Source organism: Balaenoptera physalus (assembly GCF_965194825.1).
Source record: "Balaenoptera physalus genome assembly, chromosome: 10".
Lineage (NCBI taxonomy): Eukaryota > Metazoa > Chordata > Mammalia > Artiodactyla > Balaenopteridae > Balaenoptera > Balaenoptera physalus.
Window position 1 is genome coordinate 89999298 of NC_138889.1, and position 16438 is coordinate 90015735.

Here is a 16438-nt window from a genome sequence, read left to right on the forward strand (position 1 = left end):
GGCATTTCTGAAATAGTCTTATTAACGAAAATATTTGAAAACCATGTTAAAAACCCACCAACCTAGGGAGTATCACAAGCAACTGACAAAAAGATTCTCAGTCACCTTGGAAATCACGGCACAGCAAAGGAAAACAGCAGCTTTGCACATCAAATTGACAAAACATTTTAAAGTTATAACATCTAGGATCGGCAAGGACATGGGAAAATTTAACATGGGAGTCTAGATTGGTAAGGCAGGGTGGAGGGAGGGTTGATGTGGTAATTTCTATCAAAATTAAAAGTGTGCAATACCCTTTGACCCCCACCCCGGAAATATTTTTTTCTTAATATCTGTCCTAGAGAAATGTGTATGGCTGTGCTCAAAGATGTACATTCTTTGCTGAATTGTTTATAATAGTAAAGCCTGTGAAGTAACCTAAATTCCATCAATATGTAACGGTTGAATAAATTCTGATACACTTTGATGCAATGAAAGACTATGTACCTGTTAAAAAGGATGACGTATCACTATTTGGAAAAATCTCCAAGATATAAATATGTGAAAATTTTATACATTTATAATGCACATTTATAATGCATGGAGAAAAATTCTGGAAGGAGAAGCAAAAAAATACTCTCAGGGTTTAACTCTGGGAATAAAAGAGGGTTTTCGAGGCAGGCGTGTGTATACATATTTTTTGCAGGCTTTTTTTGTGTGTAGGTTTAGACTTTTTAAAAAAGTCATGTGTCATGCTCTATAATTAAAATTTATTTTGAGGAATGGTGAATCAGTCATCTAAAATGTTTTGAAGAGGACATAAAATTTTTTAATGCAGGTAAGTATTAACTTTTTAAAAGACAAAATTTAGAAGCTGTCCTTTAGAAAGGAGTTATCAGGGGGGTCATAAGCCCTTTGTGCTGAATTTACTTCCAAGCTCACCCAACACAGATATTGACAAAAGATAACCTTAAGTCCGAAATGATTCTGAGGTTTATGCCCAAGAAACAAAACAAATAACCTGTCCAGAAGGACCAGAGGAAATGCACTTCCTGGAAAACTGGGTACCTTTTATCTTCTTTAAAATTAGAGGAAAATGCAGAATCTCTTTTCCTAGTCTGCATTCCACTTTTCCTTGGCCAGTAACAGAGGCAGTTGCATCCCATTCACACAGCAGTTCATGTATCAGAAAATACTAGCCCCAAACTGGTCCTGGCCACTTACGTTCAACACTGGGACATCTTCCCCAGAATGTAATAATAATGATTCTAGGATAGGGCTGCAGCTTGCAAGTGAGACTTTCACACTGTCCCGCCCTCACACATAGTAAGGACTCAGGCAAGTCACAACAACCACGGTGATGTGTCTGTAATGTCAGCACTCCAACTTCACGGGGGGTAACCCATTATCTGTGCACCAGAATAATAACAATCAATAATAATAATAATATCGGTGCACCAAGATCTGACCCCTTCATTTTGACACACATACACGCACACACATACACACACACACACAAAGATCTGGCAATTTCGAAGGACTGATGAAATCAATGATAGATGCACCAACACTGTGAAACCTCTAGAAGGCTTCTGCCTAAATATCCATTGCAGTGCCCAGGTGATCATTTCACAGAAGATGAAATTCTTGAAACCCAAGGTACATGGCTGAGAAGTGGCCCCGCTAAGAACTCAGATGGCGGAGTTCACAGCAGCACCGTTTGCAGTGGCCAGGACGTGAAGGCAGCCTGGGTAACCATCGAGGGATGGATGGAGGGGAGGTTGCGGTGTGTGTGTGCGGTGGAATATTGCTCAGCTATGCAAAGGAGTGGAATGATGCCATTTGCAGTGACATGGATGGCCCTGGAGATTATCGTGCTGGGTGGTGTGGGCCAGACAGAGCAGGATGGATTTCATGTAGTATTGCTTGTGTGGCAAGTCTAGGCAAGTGATGCAGGTGAACTTATTTGTGGGATGGAGATAGACTCACGGACTTTGAGAGCAGACTCGTGGTTGCTCCGGACGGGGGGAGGGATAAATCAGGAGTTTGGGATTGGGATACACGCACTACTGTGTATAAAATGGATGGCCAACAGGAATCTACTGTATAGCACAGGGACCTATAGTCAATGTCTTGTAATAACCTATAATGGAAGAGAATGTAAAAAAAGAATACATATGTTTATATATATATGTGTGTAACTGAATTGCTTTGCTGTACACCTGAAACTAGCACAGAATTGTGGATCAACTATATTTCAATAAAATTTTTTTAAAAAGAACTCAGACGTTCATTTTCCATCATTTAAAAAATACTTTTTACATCTGAGACCCAAATATGATCAAAGTTATTAATTTGTTCATTTACTCATCCATTCAGAAGATATTTACTGAGCATGTACTCTGGGCTTGGCACTATTCTACATACCACAGAAAGATCAGTGAACACAATAGAGGCTCACAAAGAGTGAGGTCATAAACAAATAATTATGTCATATGGTAATAAGTACTGTAAAGTACTGTGAAAAAACAATGGAGTGATGTAATGGTGGGTGGGACAGAGAGTGATGGGGGACTATTTTATATAAGGGGGTCAGGAGGGGACATTTAATCAGTGACTTGAAGAAAGTAAGGGTGACCATGTGGAATCCCTGGGAAATGTATTCTGAGAGTGAGAACAGCAAGTGCAAAGGCCCTGAAGCAGGCAAGGTGGTGAATTCTAAAAACAGCAAGGAGGATTTCCTCACCGTCATGCACACAGGCAAATTCTGTAAGCACATGTTTGATGCAATTCAAGAAGTTTCCCCCTGAAAATGCACATACAGAAACATTTTCCTTACCCCAAGACCCCTGGAGCCTTTTGTCCATGGACTCCAGTTAAGAAACTCTATTCTACTCCAACCATTGAAGATGGTTGCTTTGGACCTAGTGTGGCTCCAAATGGCTGAATCATGGCTGCCATCCCTCATGGGATGAAAGAGTCAAAGAGGAGATGAATTCCTTCTTCAGACAACCTGCTGGTTCTGAATTTCCAAAGGGATGGGAGGCCCTTCCCCCATCTTGGGGGACTGAGAAATTAACCTGGGGCAAACGATGAACAGGATCAGTCGTAGGCTTGCTCACTGCCCCCTCTCCGTACAGGGAAAGACTTCTGGGTCCTGAGCACTCTGATTGGATCCGATTCCACTGCCTTCTGAGTTGGAAGTGACCCAGAGGCACTTTTAGTCTCCAGAAGGTATAATAGTAAGAGAATCGAACCATTCAATTAGGCTTAGCAGCTCTGTTTCAGAGAGACAGCAAGTAACTGACAAATATTCCTGGTTTGTCTCTAAGTTGAGTTTTGAATGCCCCAGAGTAAAAAAATTGATAACAGTAATTAAAAAAACAATAAATAGGCAGATTTAAGCAGCGTGCTGAATCCAAGCAACCCACTCCGTGATGCTTACTTTGCCTGTTTCCCCTGCCAGTTTCTCTCAGGTCCCCACAGGACTCTCAGTGTTAAGACCATCACACCTAATGATTCTTGCTAAATACCAGGGTTCCAATTATAGCTTCACCATAAAACACTTCATAAAACGTGTGGACTTGGCTCCTGCTTTTGCAAACGTGAGTCTGGCCCTCCTTCCTTTCTCCGCTCGGCGTTACACACACCTTCCCGCTCTTGGAGCCCTCTGCCCCGTCCTGAGGACCCCACCCCGGCCTGGTGCGCCTGCCACTACGTTGATCAGCGAATTCTCTCTGCGAGGGAACCCTTGGGTGATTTCATTCCTTTTCTCCATGCAAGACTTCTGGGCATCAATCATGACAGCATCCAGGAAGGTTGGAGCTTTACACTGTGAAACTCTTAGGACTAGGAGGGACCAACGGGGACAGACAGGAGACAGGGGGATTGAAGCTTACCTCTCCTACACGAAGTGCACCAAGAAATACACACACGGGGCAAGGAGCAGGGGCTAGCAGGGCTAACTATGACCCCCTTACCCACCAGAGTCTTTCCTTGTCTCTTAAAAAAATAATTTTGTCTGTTTTTCAGATTACATAAATAATATGCACTTTGTTTACAGAAAGATATCAAAAAGAAAATCCCCAGTAAATCCCATTGCCAGGAAAGTCTAAGTAATAGCCAGTGCGTATACCAAGCATTGTTTTCAGTGCTTTACGCTCATTTAAACCCATTTACTCATTTAAACCTCACAGCTACGCTATAGGGGTGACATTATTTTAAGACCCATTTTGCAGATGAGAAAACCAAGGCAAAGAGAAATTAAGTAACTTGCCAACATCTCTTAGTTATTAAGGAGAAGAGCTGGAATTCAAACCCAGACCTTGTTCTTAAGGCATTTTAATCCTAACTGCTTTCCATTTGAGGTGTCCATCTCTACCCCAGCTCCCACTGCTCTGGGGTCCAGCCTCCACGGGCTGTTCCTTCTCCTGCCAGCCCTCCAACCCTCTGTGAGCTTCCCTGAGGACCACATATTCAATGGAGTTGACAGCAAACCAAAAAGGAAAAGAGGCCACTTTTCAGTCCACTCAGGATGTGGAGAACATCAACTGTATGTACAGGACGGTGGGGACACAGTGACCACAAGGGGTTTGGTCTAGTGGCAGAGACATGACATGTGAATAAGAAGAACTAGCAGCAGGAGTGTGGCCAGACTCTAAGCTCCTTGAGGGCAGTTTTGTACTGTATTCACTGCAGACTCAAAGGAGGAGGTTAGCGGCTGTTTGTTGAATGCCTGAAAGAGTAAGATAATAAGAATCTCAGGCTGTGGTGCTCTTCTGAAATCATAAAGAAGTTGGGTATGACTTTCCAGGTGAAGTGACAGTTCAGCTGAGACTCAGAGGCTGGATAAGACGTGACCAAGCAGAGAAGGGGGGCAGGACGCCCCACGGCTGACTCCACGGGACTTGGACCCAGGTGCTCCCAGCAGAGGTTCTGGAGGCAAGGGGCAGGGGCTGGGGAGGGAGTGGGAAAGAGAAATAGGCTCAGGTCACACCGGTGCTCCAATGCCAAAGGAAGGAGGGGAGACTCAGGGAAAAGATGTATCTGAAGATAAAGATTTGGGAGTTAACCACTTTAATTAGCTCTCCAAGTGAGAGAACAGGCAAGAACACAGACCTTAAAAAGCATGAGAGTTGAATCTCATGGGGAAAGAGGAGGAAGAAGAATCCTCCAAAACGCAGGCAGAAAGGAGTCATGAGAGACCAGGAGAAGCAAGAAGGTGTCAGGAGGAGCGATCTTAAGGGGCCTCCCCAAAAGCAGCGTTACTTTTGAGCACTCCCACTAAACCGACAGACACAGTAACTCAATACAATGAGCCTTCCTTCCTCTATCTCAGTGGCCTTTAGACCACCTTAAAGATAAGAATGGATCACAAGCCAATCAACTTTTGGGCAAAATCCAAGTCAAAAATAGTGGCTGCCTGGAGCAATGTATTGAGAAGGATTCTGAAGCTCAATCCAGATTCAAAGTGAATGAGTTCTATGATCGATTAGAAATGTCTGCCATGGACACATAATTGAGTGCCCATATTTGCCATCTTTCCCTCAGTAATTTGCACACACTTTATTTCTTAGATGTAGGCTCATTTAGAGCAGAGACTGTCATATTTATCTTTGTGCCAGGTAGGCGCTAGGGAACAGAGGTCACTGTGCTCAGCAAATGTTTGTTAAATAAATGATCACACTCATTTGTTCCTAAGGACAATGACGACAAAGAAGCTGGGTGCTGTGAGCTTTCGGAATGCAGGGGTGGCAGGAGGGGCTTCTTCCTCCGAAGCCAGCTTTCCATGCTGACCCTGCCAGGGGTCAAACGCCCTGTGACAGTCTGGGCTCCTCTTGGGTTGAGCTGAGGTTGTCCTCATTCAGGGAAAGTACCCAGCCAACGGACAGCGTCCATGCCTTGCCCTGCAAGAGGCGTTACTAACATAGCTGATAAATTCTGGAATTGATGGGCACGGCCTCACTAGGAACATGCCTGTGAATCCAGGCTGACACCAAAGCATTCCCCAGGCATCTGCTTCTGCAAAGGAGACTTGTGGAATGTCAAAAGCAGAGACACGCCCAGCTTGGCCTCCCCCTGCGGTTGGTGAAAGAACTTCTAGCAATGGGCTGAGCCAATGAACAGCCATTTCTGGGGGTCTTCCCTCAAGTATTTATTGATGAGCAAACCCTATAATCCTCTTTGCTGTCCCTCAACCCTCAGCTGAGTGTCTTGTATGTAGTAGAGACTCAGTAATAAGACAGACACTTAAAGAACTCCTGAATAAATGGGGAGGAAGGAAGCACATGATTAACTGCCAAAGGAACGATGCACACACGCATCAGTGCTACCGGGGTTACAAAGAGATGGATGGGACAGTTGGAACAGAGTCACAAAGGAGAAAGAAGAGTGTGGGCTCAGTTTGGAAGGCTGTAGGTAGACATTCGATAGGGATAGAGAAGGGGAGACAGGCATCTGGCAGAGGAAATGGAGGGCAAAATCTCGGAGGCAGGACAGGAAGGGCAAAGTTCAGGAACAAGCGGAACAATGTGAGAGGAGAATCTGGGAGAAACAGGGAGCAAGATTGGAAGCAGGGATGTGAATGGCGGGCACTGCAGGGGCCCAGGCAGTGAGGAATGAGGCCGGAATTAAGGTGTGGACTCTATGGATGAAAATAAAGATTATAAAAAACCAAGCCCACCTTGAAAGGGAGAATCAGGAAGGAATCAAAGGTGCAAAGGGAATCAAAGGCCAACAGGACCCTAGGAACAAAAAATCAAATGATGGATGAAGTGGCAATTTTCTATAAGTCCTTAGAAACATGGATTTTTTTGTGGACTGCAGACCACCAAACCTTGTCTGGCAAACGCCCAGGGCCCAGAAATCAATAATTCAGATAGTTTTTTTTCTTTTGAAACCCATGGAGCTGTCCTCTTCATCCTAGTTCCTTTTCCTCCCTTCCTTTTGTAGAGGAACAGAAAGCGAGGAAAGGCCCTTCCCCTCCAGATTTGCAATCTCCTTTGCTCTGGGCACTCACCCAGAGACCTGAGAAAGTCCTGGTCTCTCTCTCTCTCGTAGCAAAGATATGTATCTAACGCACTTACTATTCACAGGACATCTTCGTTTAAAGGAAGCCTGGCTCAGATGCTTAGATTTTCTGGATGTCTGTCCACAGTTTCCTATTTGCTGCATGCCTGGGAGGGGATGAAGTGGATAACCCACAGTCCTTGGGCTCAGGGAGCTTATAATTTAGCAATTGAAAAGGCCATTCTAGTCTGTTTTGTACTTATTTTTTCCAGCAGGGGACAGAAGTCTTTAGTTATGAACAAGCTCTCCAGAGGTAGTGAGACCTGGGTACAAATCCCAGCTCCACCATTTACCAGCTAAGAAACTTGGAGTGAGTTTCTTTCTTTTCTTTTTTTTTAAATATACTTATTTTTTATTTATTTATTTTTTGGCTGCATTGGGTCTCTGTTACTGTGTGCAGGCTTTCTCTAGTTGCGGCGAATGGGGGCTACTCTTCATTGCGGTGCTCGGGCTTCTCATTGCAGTGGCTTCTCTTGTTGCGGAGCACGGGCTCTAGGCACGCAGGCTTCAGTAGTTGTGGCACACAGGCTCAGTAGTTGTGGCTCATGGGCTCTAGAACACAGGCTCAGTAGTTGTGGCGCACAGGCTTCGTTGCTCCGCGGCATGTGGGATCTTCCCGGACCAGGGCTCGAACCTGTGTCCCCTGCATTGGCAGGCAGATTCTTAACCACTGTGCCACCAGGGAAGCCCCTGGAGTGAGTTTCTTAATGTCTCTGAGCCTCAGTTTTTCTCCTTTATGGAATGTAAGCTCTGAAAGGGATGACCCACGCAAAGGGCTCAGTTCAGTGCCCGGCACGTGGCATTTACTCTGGTTACCTGCCAGGATGTGCCAGCAAATACTGGAAGCTCACTACTGATTTTTAGGACTCACAATCGGAGGACAAGACAACATCTCCCAAACCCAAGAGGCTGAGTGAGCCATTAAGCCTTATCAACCCTTCTTATTTCCAGATGGAGAAACCAAGAGACTCTCTTCTTCTTCCTTGTTTTATCTTGCAGAGTGTAGGGGTGGAAGATGCTATCGACATTTATTGAGCATCTACAGTGAGTCCAGCATGGCATTAGGCATGTCCTAGGCTTTATCTCTTTTAATCCTCACAACAACCCACAAGGTACAAACGTTTAAACCAGATCAAGTGAGAAGGAAAAGAGAGACTGAGGGTGTGAAAATTCCCCAAGGTCCTATAGCTACTGCAGAGCTGGGCTTCAAACCCGGGCCTCTCCAGCCACCACAGATGCTTCCCCCGCTCTTGACTGGAGCCAGACCTGAACCCCCGGTACCTGGGGATCCTTCCACGAAGGCACACCAAGATAAGATGTCATCCCAGTGTGTCAATTTCAGGCCCTAACAAGCTTGGCAGAAGCAACAAAACCTTCGACGATGTATTAAATACTTTTAGCTGCTCCATCAAGTCTGATTGGGAAGATGCCCGCCTGGGGTTGGAGCCTCTCTCTGGTCTGGACCCCGACCCTGGGGTGGGTGACCTCCTCGCAGGCATTGGAAGCACCCTCCACTCATGGCCTCAAAAGCGTAATGGAAGGAGCCTTAATTCCATTCTTTGTATCGTCTTGCACCTTGACCATACCACCTCTCTGGGAGAACATACTAAATCCCACCCACATTTTTATTTCCTTTTAGAGATTTTCTTCCAGAGTGAACCCATCTACCCACTATCCTCATAGAATGGAATCAGCTGACCCAGTCTTCATTTGAGAGATTAATCATAATAGTATACTAACAATTGCTACTGAGTACTTACTCCGAGTCAGGTACTCTCCCAAAGAAATAGATACAATCAATCATTAGTTCCACTTTATAGATGGGAAAACTGAGGTTTAGAGTGTGAGGTAGGTTAATCAAAGTCAGGCAACTGGTTAGTGGCATAGACAGAATACAAACCAGAAATGCTTTCCTTAGGAGCCCAGGCTCTACTCACTGTGTCACACGTTCTCCAGGGAAGCTGGGGCAGCCTCCCATTCCTTCCCCACCTCCTGAATGGCCAGCACGTCTCCGCTCTCACAGATGGCACGTGGGCACCTGGGACTGTGGACTTTGAAGAACACTCCAGACTAGCACATTTTCCTACCAACGTGGACATGTGTGCCACCACTCCACCGCACTCAGCCCGGCCACGAGGAGGTTAATAAGCCAAAAGCCATCTGGTTTTCAAGGAATATTTAGTGACCTCATGAGATACAGTATCACTGTGAGTGCTCTGTGTGTACTTTTAGAATGCAAGACAGAAAACTGCATATAATCACAATTTTAGGAAAACCGTACATTGCATCAAGATGCCAAAAAAAAAAAAAAGGTACCAAAGGTTTCCAGTGGCTGTAATGGTAGGATGACGGATGCATTCTATTTCCTCATTGATTCTTTCCTTTATGTTCAAACTTTCTACAACAAACACAAATTAACCTTTAGAATAAGAAACAAAAAACTTACAAAAATAAGCCTATTGACCCCCCAAAAAGTCTACATTATTCAGAGCAAAGACAAAGAATAGTTAATCTGTAAGTAACCTCACTGGCACATGTTCCCTCACCTGGCTGCTTACACATCGTGCCTGGTTACAAATTTACACCTCCATGTAGCACTACGTGGTTTCCAAGCCTGCCTCTGATGCTGAGAGGAACGTCAGGGCTGGGAGTGAATTACCTTAACCCGTCCCTGGCCCCTTTCCAGTCTGAGCCACAGCCTTCTGCAGAGGGAAGGTTTAATTACCGACAGCCTTGTGATGCAGTTGGCCTATTTTTGGCTGGCAGGCGGGGCAGGTTAGCTCTTTATCCACTCCTGCCTTGGCCGAGCCTCAGAGGTCACAGAGACAAGGCATTTTCATCTTGTCCCAGTGCCAAGATTGTTTTTCTAGAAGCCACTCCAGTGGCTGAGGAACCAGCCAGGCTCCAGCTCGCTTCTCCAAAGCACTGGCACATTTCTCCTCCTAATAACATCATCCCCAGTTAGGTTTGTAAAAACATCTCAGAGTGAGCTGTACCAAATCTGAGAGAGAGAGAGAGAGAAAGAGAGAGAGAATGAGAGCTGCCCTTATTTTGTAATACACCTTAAAGGACACAGTTCACTCCAGGGGTTAGGCTGAGACGGTTGGGAGTAAGCTAATGCAATGGGTAAACAGCGCTGCAGGAGACGTAAATGGTAAATGAGAATTCAGGGGGTGGGGGAGAAGAGATGGGGGTGGGGAGGAAAAGGGAGGATCTTGACCAGGAAGCAAGAGGTCCTATCAACACAGTGGGGAGGTGGGAGCTTGCATGGCAGAGATGGCCAATGAAGATTATCCCAGCTAGTAGGGGTGGTCAAAGGACCGTCAATAATAATAACAATAATAATAGCAATAATAATAACGTTGATAGTAATGATAGCTAACATTTCCAAAGCACTTACTCCAGATGTCCTTCCAAGCACTTTATACCCACAACTTTCCTGTGAGGTAGGTACTACTCTCATCCCCATTCCACAGGTGAAGAAACTGAGGCACCAAAAAGTACAGTCATCTGCCCAAAGTGACAGAGTAAGTGGGTTTTGAAAATCTCAGCCTGACTTCAGAAACTTTGTTCTTAACCACATCACTACACACTCTTTCCCTAAGAACAGAAATGCCAAAGGTGCCACTGTATCCCACCCGCTGTGTTGTTCTGCAGTGTAAGCCACCCCGCTTCCCTCGCCGCTCAGACCATCAGTAACCTCTGCAGTGTCTGCAGCCTTAAGGCTGTGGAACCCTGGGAAGCGGGGCATCAAAACGGCTTCCAGGGAGGGAAGGCAGGGTGGAAAGAGCGTGCACAGATGGTGACAGGGTGGAGAGGAAGAATTCAACAGAAGCAGGACTCAGATTGGGAGGTGCCTTGGAGAAATGCAAGCCTCTAAGAATCCATGGAAGAGATACTCAGTGGCCCTTCGAGTATGAGCAGGGCTTCAAGTCAATTTCACATAAATCATAAAGTACAATAACATCCTGTGCCAAACTGGATGATTTGTGAAATTTTGAGACTGACACTTGAATTTGATGCCTTATTTCCTTGGTTCTAAGATAAGCTTTTTTTTTTCTTTAAATATTTTAGAACTTCTGAAATTGGAATATATAATTGCATATAATATTCAATATATACATCTATTGCGGTGTTTGTTTCTACTTGAAAAAACTATTATTAAATTGCTTTCGCAGATTACAACCAAGGATGATTTAGGATGGAGTAAATGCAGCTGTTTAAGAACCTTCTGAGAGGGCTTCCCTGGTGGCGCAGTGGTTAAGAATCCACCTGCCAATGCAGGGGACGTGGGTTCGAGCCCTGGTCCGGGAAGATCCCACATGCCGCGGAGCAACTAAGCCTGTGTGCCACAACTACTGAGCCTGTGCTCTGGAGCCCGCGAGCCACAACTACTGAGTCTGTGTGCCACAACTACTGAAGCCTGTGCACCTAGAGCCCGTGCTCCGCAACAACAGAAGCCACTGCAGTGAGAAGCCTGAGCACCACAACGAAGAGTAGCCCCCGCTCACTGCAACTAGAGAAAGGCCGCGTGCAGCAACGAAGACCCAATGCAGCCAAAAATAAATAAATAAATAAATAAGAACCTTCTGATAGAAGCAGATGAAGCTGCACTGACTTTCTCACTCACTTGTCTCTTTACTCTTAAGGTTTCCACTACTCAAGCCATTCATACAAATGTACAGAAGCAAATCCCCGCCTCTGCCTCACCTAGCAGACTCCTGCTCATCCTTCTGGTCCTGGATCAAATATTGCTTCCTCCAGGAAGCCTTCCTGACCTCGAAGATCAGGTCTACCTTCCCTATTTGTCCGTGTAATGGGTTGATGTCCACCATCCTCCACTAGACTGTACCTGCCACGAGGGCAGGATTGGGCCTTTTTTCCCTCACGGTTAAATCACCACTTAAGAGCACAATGCATAGCAGTACTATTCACAATAGCCAAGACATAGAAACAACCTAAATGTCCATCAACAGATGAACAGATAAAGAAGATGTAATATATATACACACACAATAGAATATTACTCAGCCATAAAAAGAATGAAATAATGTCATTTGCAGCAACATGGATGGACCTAGAGATTATCATACTTAGCGAAGTAAGTCAGAAAGAAGAAGACAAATACCATATGATATCACTTGTAGATGATATATGATGGTATATGATGTAGAATCTAAAATACAACACAAATGAACATATCTACAAAACAGAAACAGACTCACAGACATAGAGAACAGACTTGTGATTGCCAAAGGGGAGGGGGCTGGGGGAGAGACGGATTGGGAGTTTAGGATTAGCAGATGCAAACTAGTATATATAGGATGGATAAACAGCAAGGTCCTACTGTATAGCACAGGGAACTCTAGTCTATATCCTGTGATCAACCATAATGGAAAAGAATATGAAAAAGAATATATATATATATATATATACATATACATGTATGTATAACTGAGTCACTTTGCTGTACAGCAAAAATTAACACAACATTGTAAATCAATTATACTTCAATAAAATTTTTTTAAAAATTTTGAAAATACAAAAAAAAGAGAGCACAATAGGAATTTCAATAATTTTTTGCTTCATGAATAAACTTGTGTCTCTAATGAGAGCTGGAAGACAAATGATTAATTCTTGCCTCAGATGATTCCAAATTCCTTTCAAAAATTCTTGGCAAATATCACCACCTACAAGGGTGTACATGAGCTAGACTTTCAGGAGAGAAGAAAGTCTTGCCATCTTCCTACCATCACTGGACCATGTTGATATTTAATCCACTGCCTGTTAAATAATATTTAGGCATTTATTATTTTTCTGTACTGGCTCCTAGTGACTCTTTCTTACTCCTCTTTCATTTATAAGCCAACTCCTCACTTGAATGAATGTTAAATAAATAAATAATATGACCACAACATTTAGTGCAATAATAGTATACATTTTAAACCTTGCGGAAGGAAAACTTCAACAGAGGTATTGGAATGGTGCGATAGGCTATTATTGATACTCTTTCAAATCCTGTAACCCTTTCAACCATTGAGAAAAATTTCACACTTAGAAGAGTCCCTAGAAACCTTCAGATCTGGCCACTTGGCAGATAAAGGCCAAAGACAACATCAGCTGCCAGATGACAGAGGTGTCCTATCGGTGTATCCTGGCACAAGAGACCCCCTAGAATAAAAGGGAAAGCTTGTGGCCAAAGGCTCTGTATTGGTCCACTGTTTCAGGCGCTTCTCTTTTGCCCTAACACAGCGGTTCTCAACCAGGGGCAATTCTATAATATCTGCAGACATTTCTCGTTGTCACAACTGAAGAGAAGGGGTGTTCCTTGCGGACAGAGGCCGGGGATGCTGCTAAACATCTCCCTGAACAGAGTTAGCTGGCTCCAAATGCCAACAGTGCAAAGGTCAAGGAACCCTGCCCCGAGAGATGTCAGAAAAGGACCCAGAATGAGCTCTGGGCAATTCCTCACGCTTCTCGGCCCCAACCACAACACGCTCCCCTCACCACAACACATCTAAGGTTGTGCGTCATATACCAAGGCACTTGTCTACCGCCATACGTACACAAATATGGACCAGAGGACAGGCCCAGCCCCACCAGAAACATGACACATCTTCTGGGAGCAGCAATTTTACTCAGAATTCACTGAATTGTCTCGATTCTCAGATACATCCTGTTCCCGTATTTTAATATTTCTGAAAATGGAATGTGTCTTATAATTAATACAGGTTTACCCGCCCCCATGCTATTATGAAATCAATGGAAACTCTTATAAACGATTATGTATCGGAAGCAGAGAAACATGGTAGTTTAAAACACAACACATAGAAACAAACACAAATAGACGAAGGAGTGTGATGTAAAATGTGCTTGAAAGACAAAGACCAAACACAAGCCTCTGTGTTTGGGAGAATTTCTCCCTTGCAGCAGGCTCTTTCCACCAGTATGAGGTCACGCGCCTCCACCTGGTTGGTAGAAAAGTTCAAAGCGTAGACTTTACTCTCAGGATGAAAAACAACCAGTAGCCTGAGGGTCTGTGACAAGACCAACCATGGTGGGCTCGCTTTAAAAGCTCAGGTGGTCTGCCCTCCTCCTACTGGCCCTCAACCCCCTCCTCCCGCGTCGCCACCCCATTCACCCCTGCTGTCTCTCTCCTGTTCTCTCCCACAACTGGCACCATTTCCGGCGGCCAGCACTTGGCGGCATTCAGAGGCTCACTCGGAGGACAGCACCCACGGGTCCTGCCTGCTGACGGCCTTGTTTGACTGCGTGTGTGCGCAGATCAGCAGGGAGTGGTCAGTGCAATGGCTCTGGAGTGAGTGAGGCCAGTTACAGACCTGGACACAGCACCTTGGCTGACTGTCTCCCAGACAAGCTTAGGTAACTCTTTACAGCTCGGTTTTCTCCTCTGGAGAATGGCACGGGATTATAATAGCACTGCCCACTACAGAGTTGTTTTTTCTTTTAGATATAAATAAAATAATCATGTGGGGCTTCCCTGGTGGCGCAGTGCTTGAGAATCTGCCTGCCGATGCAGGGGACACGGGTTCGAGCCCTGGTCTGGGAAGATCCCACATGCCGCGGAGCAACTAGGCCCGTGAGCCACAACTACTGAGCCTGCGTGTCTGGAGCTCGTGCTCTGCAACAGGAGAGGCCGTGATAGTGAGAGGCCCGCGCACCGCGATGAAGAGTGGCCCCCGCTTGCCACAACTGGAGAAAGCCCTCGCACAGAAACGAAGACCCAACACAACCCAAAAAAATAAATAAATAAATAAATAAACTCCAATCTCTTTTTTAAAAAAAAAAATAATCATGTGGAATACACAGCACATGGCCAACTACCCGCAACAGTCGTTTTGGTCTTGTGAGCGGGTTGTAAGCCATCCAGCCACAGTGATTCTAAAGACCCCACAGCCTGGTACGTAGTCACACACTGGGTATCCCTGAATGGGTTGAATGCTATCAAATACATCTAAATGGGGGCAGCCTGTGATTTTTGTTCCAAGTTCATCCTCACAAACCTATAATAAACCCATACAAAATCACTAATTGATTTTTTAAAATTATTATTTTTTTTTTTGACTGCGTTGGGTCTTCGTTGCTGCGCGTGGGCTTTCTCTAGTTGCAGCGAGCAGGGGCTACTCTTCGTTGGGGTGTGCAGGCTTCTCATTGCGGTGGCTTCTCTTGTTGCAGAGCACGGGCTGTAGGCACATAGGCTTCAGTAGTTGTGGCACGCAGGCTCAGTAGTTGTGGCCCGCGGGCTTAGATGCTCTGCAGCATGTGGGATCCTCCCGGACCAGGGCTCGAACCCGTGTTCCCTGCATTGGCAGGTGGATTCTCAACCACCGCGCCACCAGGGAAGTTTCACTAATTGATTTTTAACAATTAGTTAAAAATAAGGGATAATAGGGGCTTGTGTTGCTTTGTTCTACAAAATGTACAGGGATGAGATCTTTGACCCCACTGGAGCTCTGGGCAGAATGCCTTTGGTTAGGATGTGAGCAGAGAGGGGTTAACATTCCAAGACAGTCACTTTGGGTCAAGAATACATTACGTCTTTTCTTTCCGAGGCAAGGAAATTCAAGGACCCTGCTCTGCCACTTGAAAGCAAATTGGTTCTGAAGGTCTAGAATATCACTTTTCTCTTGCTGTTTAGGCTTGCCTTAAAACATTTAGGGCAAGTAGGTGAATGACATTGAGAGGTGTAAAATTTCTGACAATTTGGGGAGAAGATAAAGAAAAATGAGGGAAAATGAAAATGGAAGCAATCCTTTTCTTTCAGAGCTTTTCCCCAACATAAAGTACCATGTTAATTTTATTATTTAGTAGAAATTAACTTTCTACTAGCACATTACATATTGTAAAGTATTGTTTATTGTTAATAATTAACATGCTCTTTTAATTCGCACATTTTTTCTGCAAGCATTGCATGTACCTCCGGTTATGAAAAGGTAAAAGTTTTCAAAAGTAAATTCAAACCTGTTGAACTTAACTTTAGATCCTTATTAAGGCAGCAAATATAAATATAGTGACTTAAATCAGACAGGAGTGGGGCTTTGTGCAAACAAGTACATTTGGACGTCATAAGTGGGAGTATTAATTGGAGTTAGTAATTCTGGAAAGAGGTAACAAGTATTATAAATCTGTTTATATTCATGGGCCTGGTAACCCCATCTTGGGAACAATGTCCAAGAAAAGTAAATTTAATTCAGACAAAGATGGTCATTTGTAGCGCTATTTAGATAATAAGAAAATGACGAACATCTCCATTCAATCACTCTGAAAAGGTTAAGCAAATGATGCCGCAACAGTAGCAAAGCATAACGAAGCCAGTTAAAGACATAATTTCTCATCCACATTCCCATATGGCAACCTAGCGCCTGCCCAC

The 16438-nt window shown here is 44.6% G+C and overlaps 1 protein-coding gene and 1 long non-coding RNA gene across 3 annotated transcripts in view; both read right to left on the reverse strand.

The window, feature by feature from the left end:
• Nucleotides 1-16438, reverse strand: part of SLC1A2 (solute carrier family 1 member 2) — a 112505-nt gene that overhangs the window by 82818 nt on the left and 13249 nt on the right. The gene's annotated exons all lie outside the window — the stretch shown is intronic.
• On the reverse strand, nt 329-12044 carry LOC309636925. The gene is made up of 2 exons (XR_014250323.1): nt 9773-12044; nt 329-9445 (listed from the first exon to the last, which is right to left on the reverse strand). It is a non-coding gene; the product is annotated as an uncharacterized lncRNA (long non-coding RNA).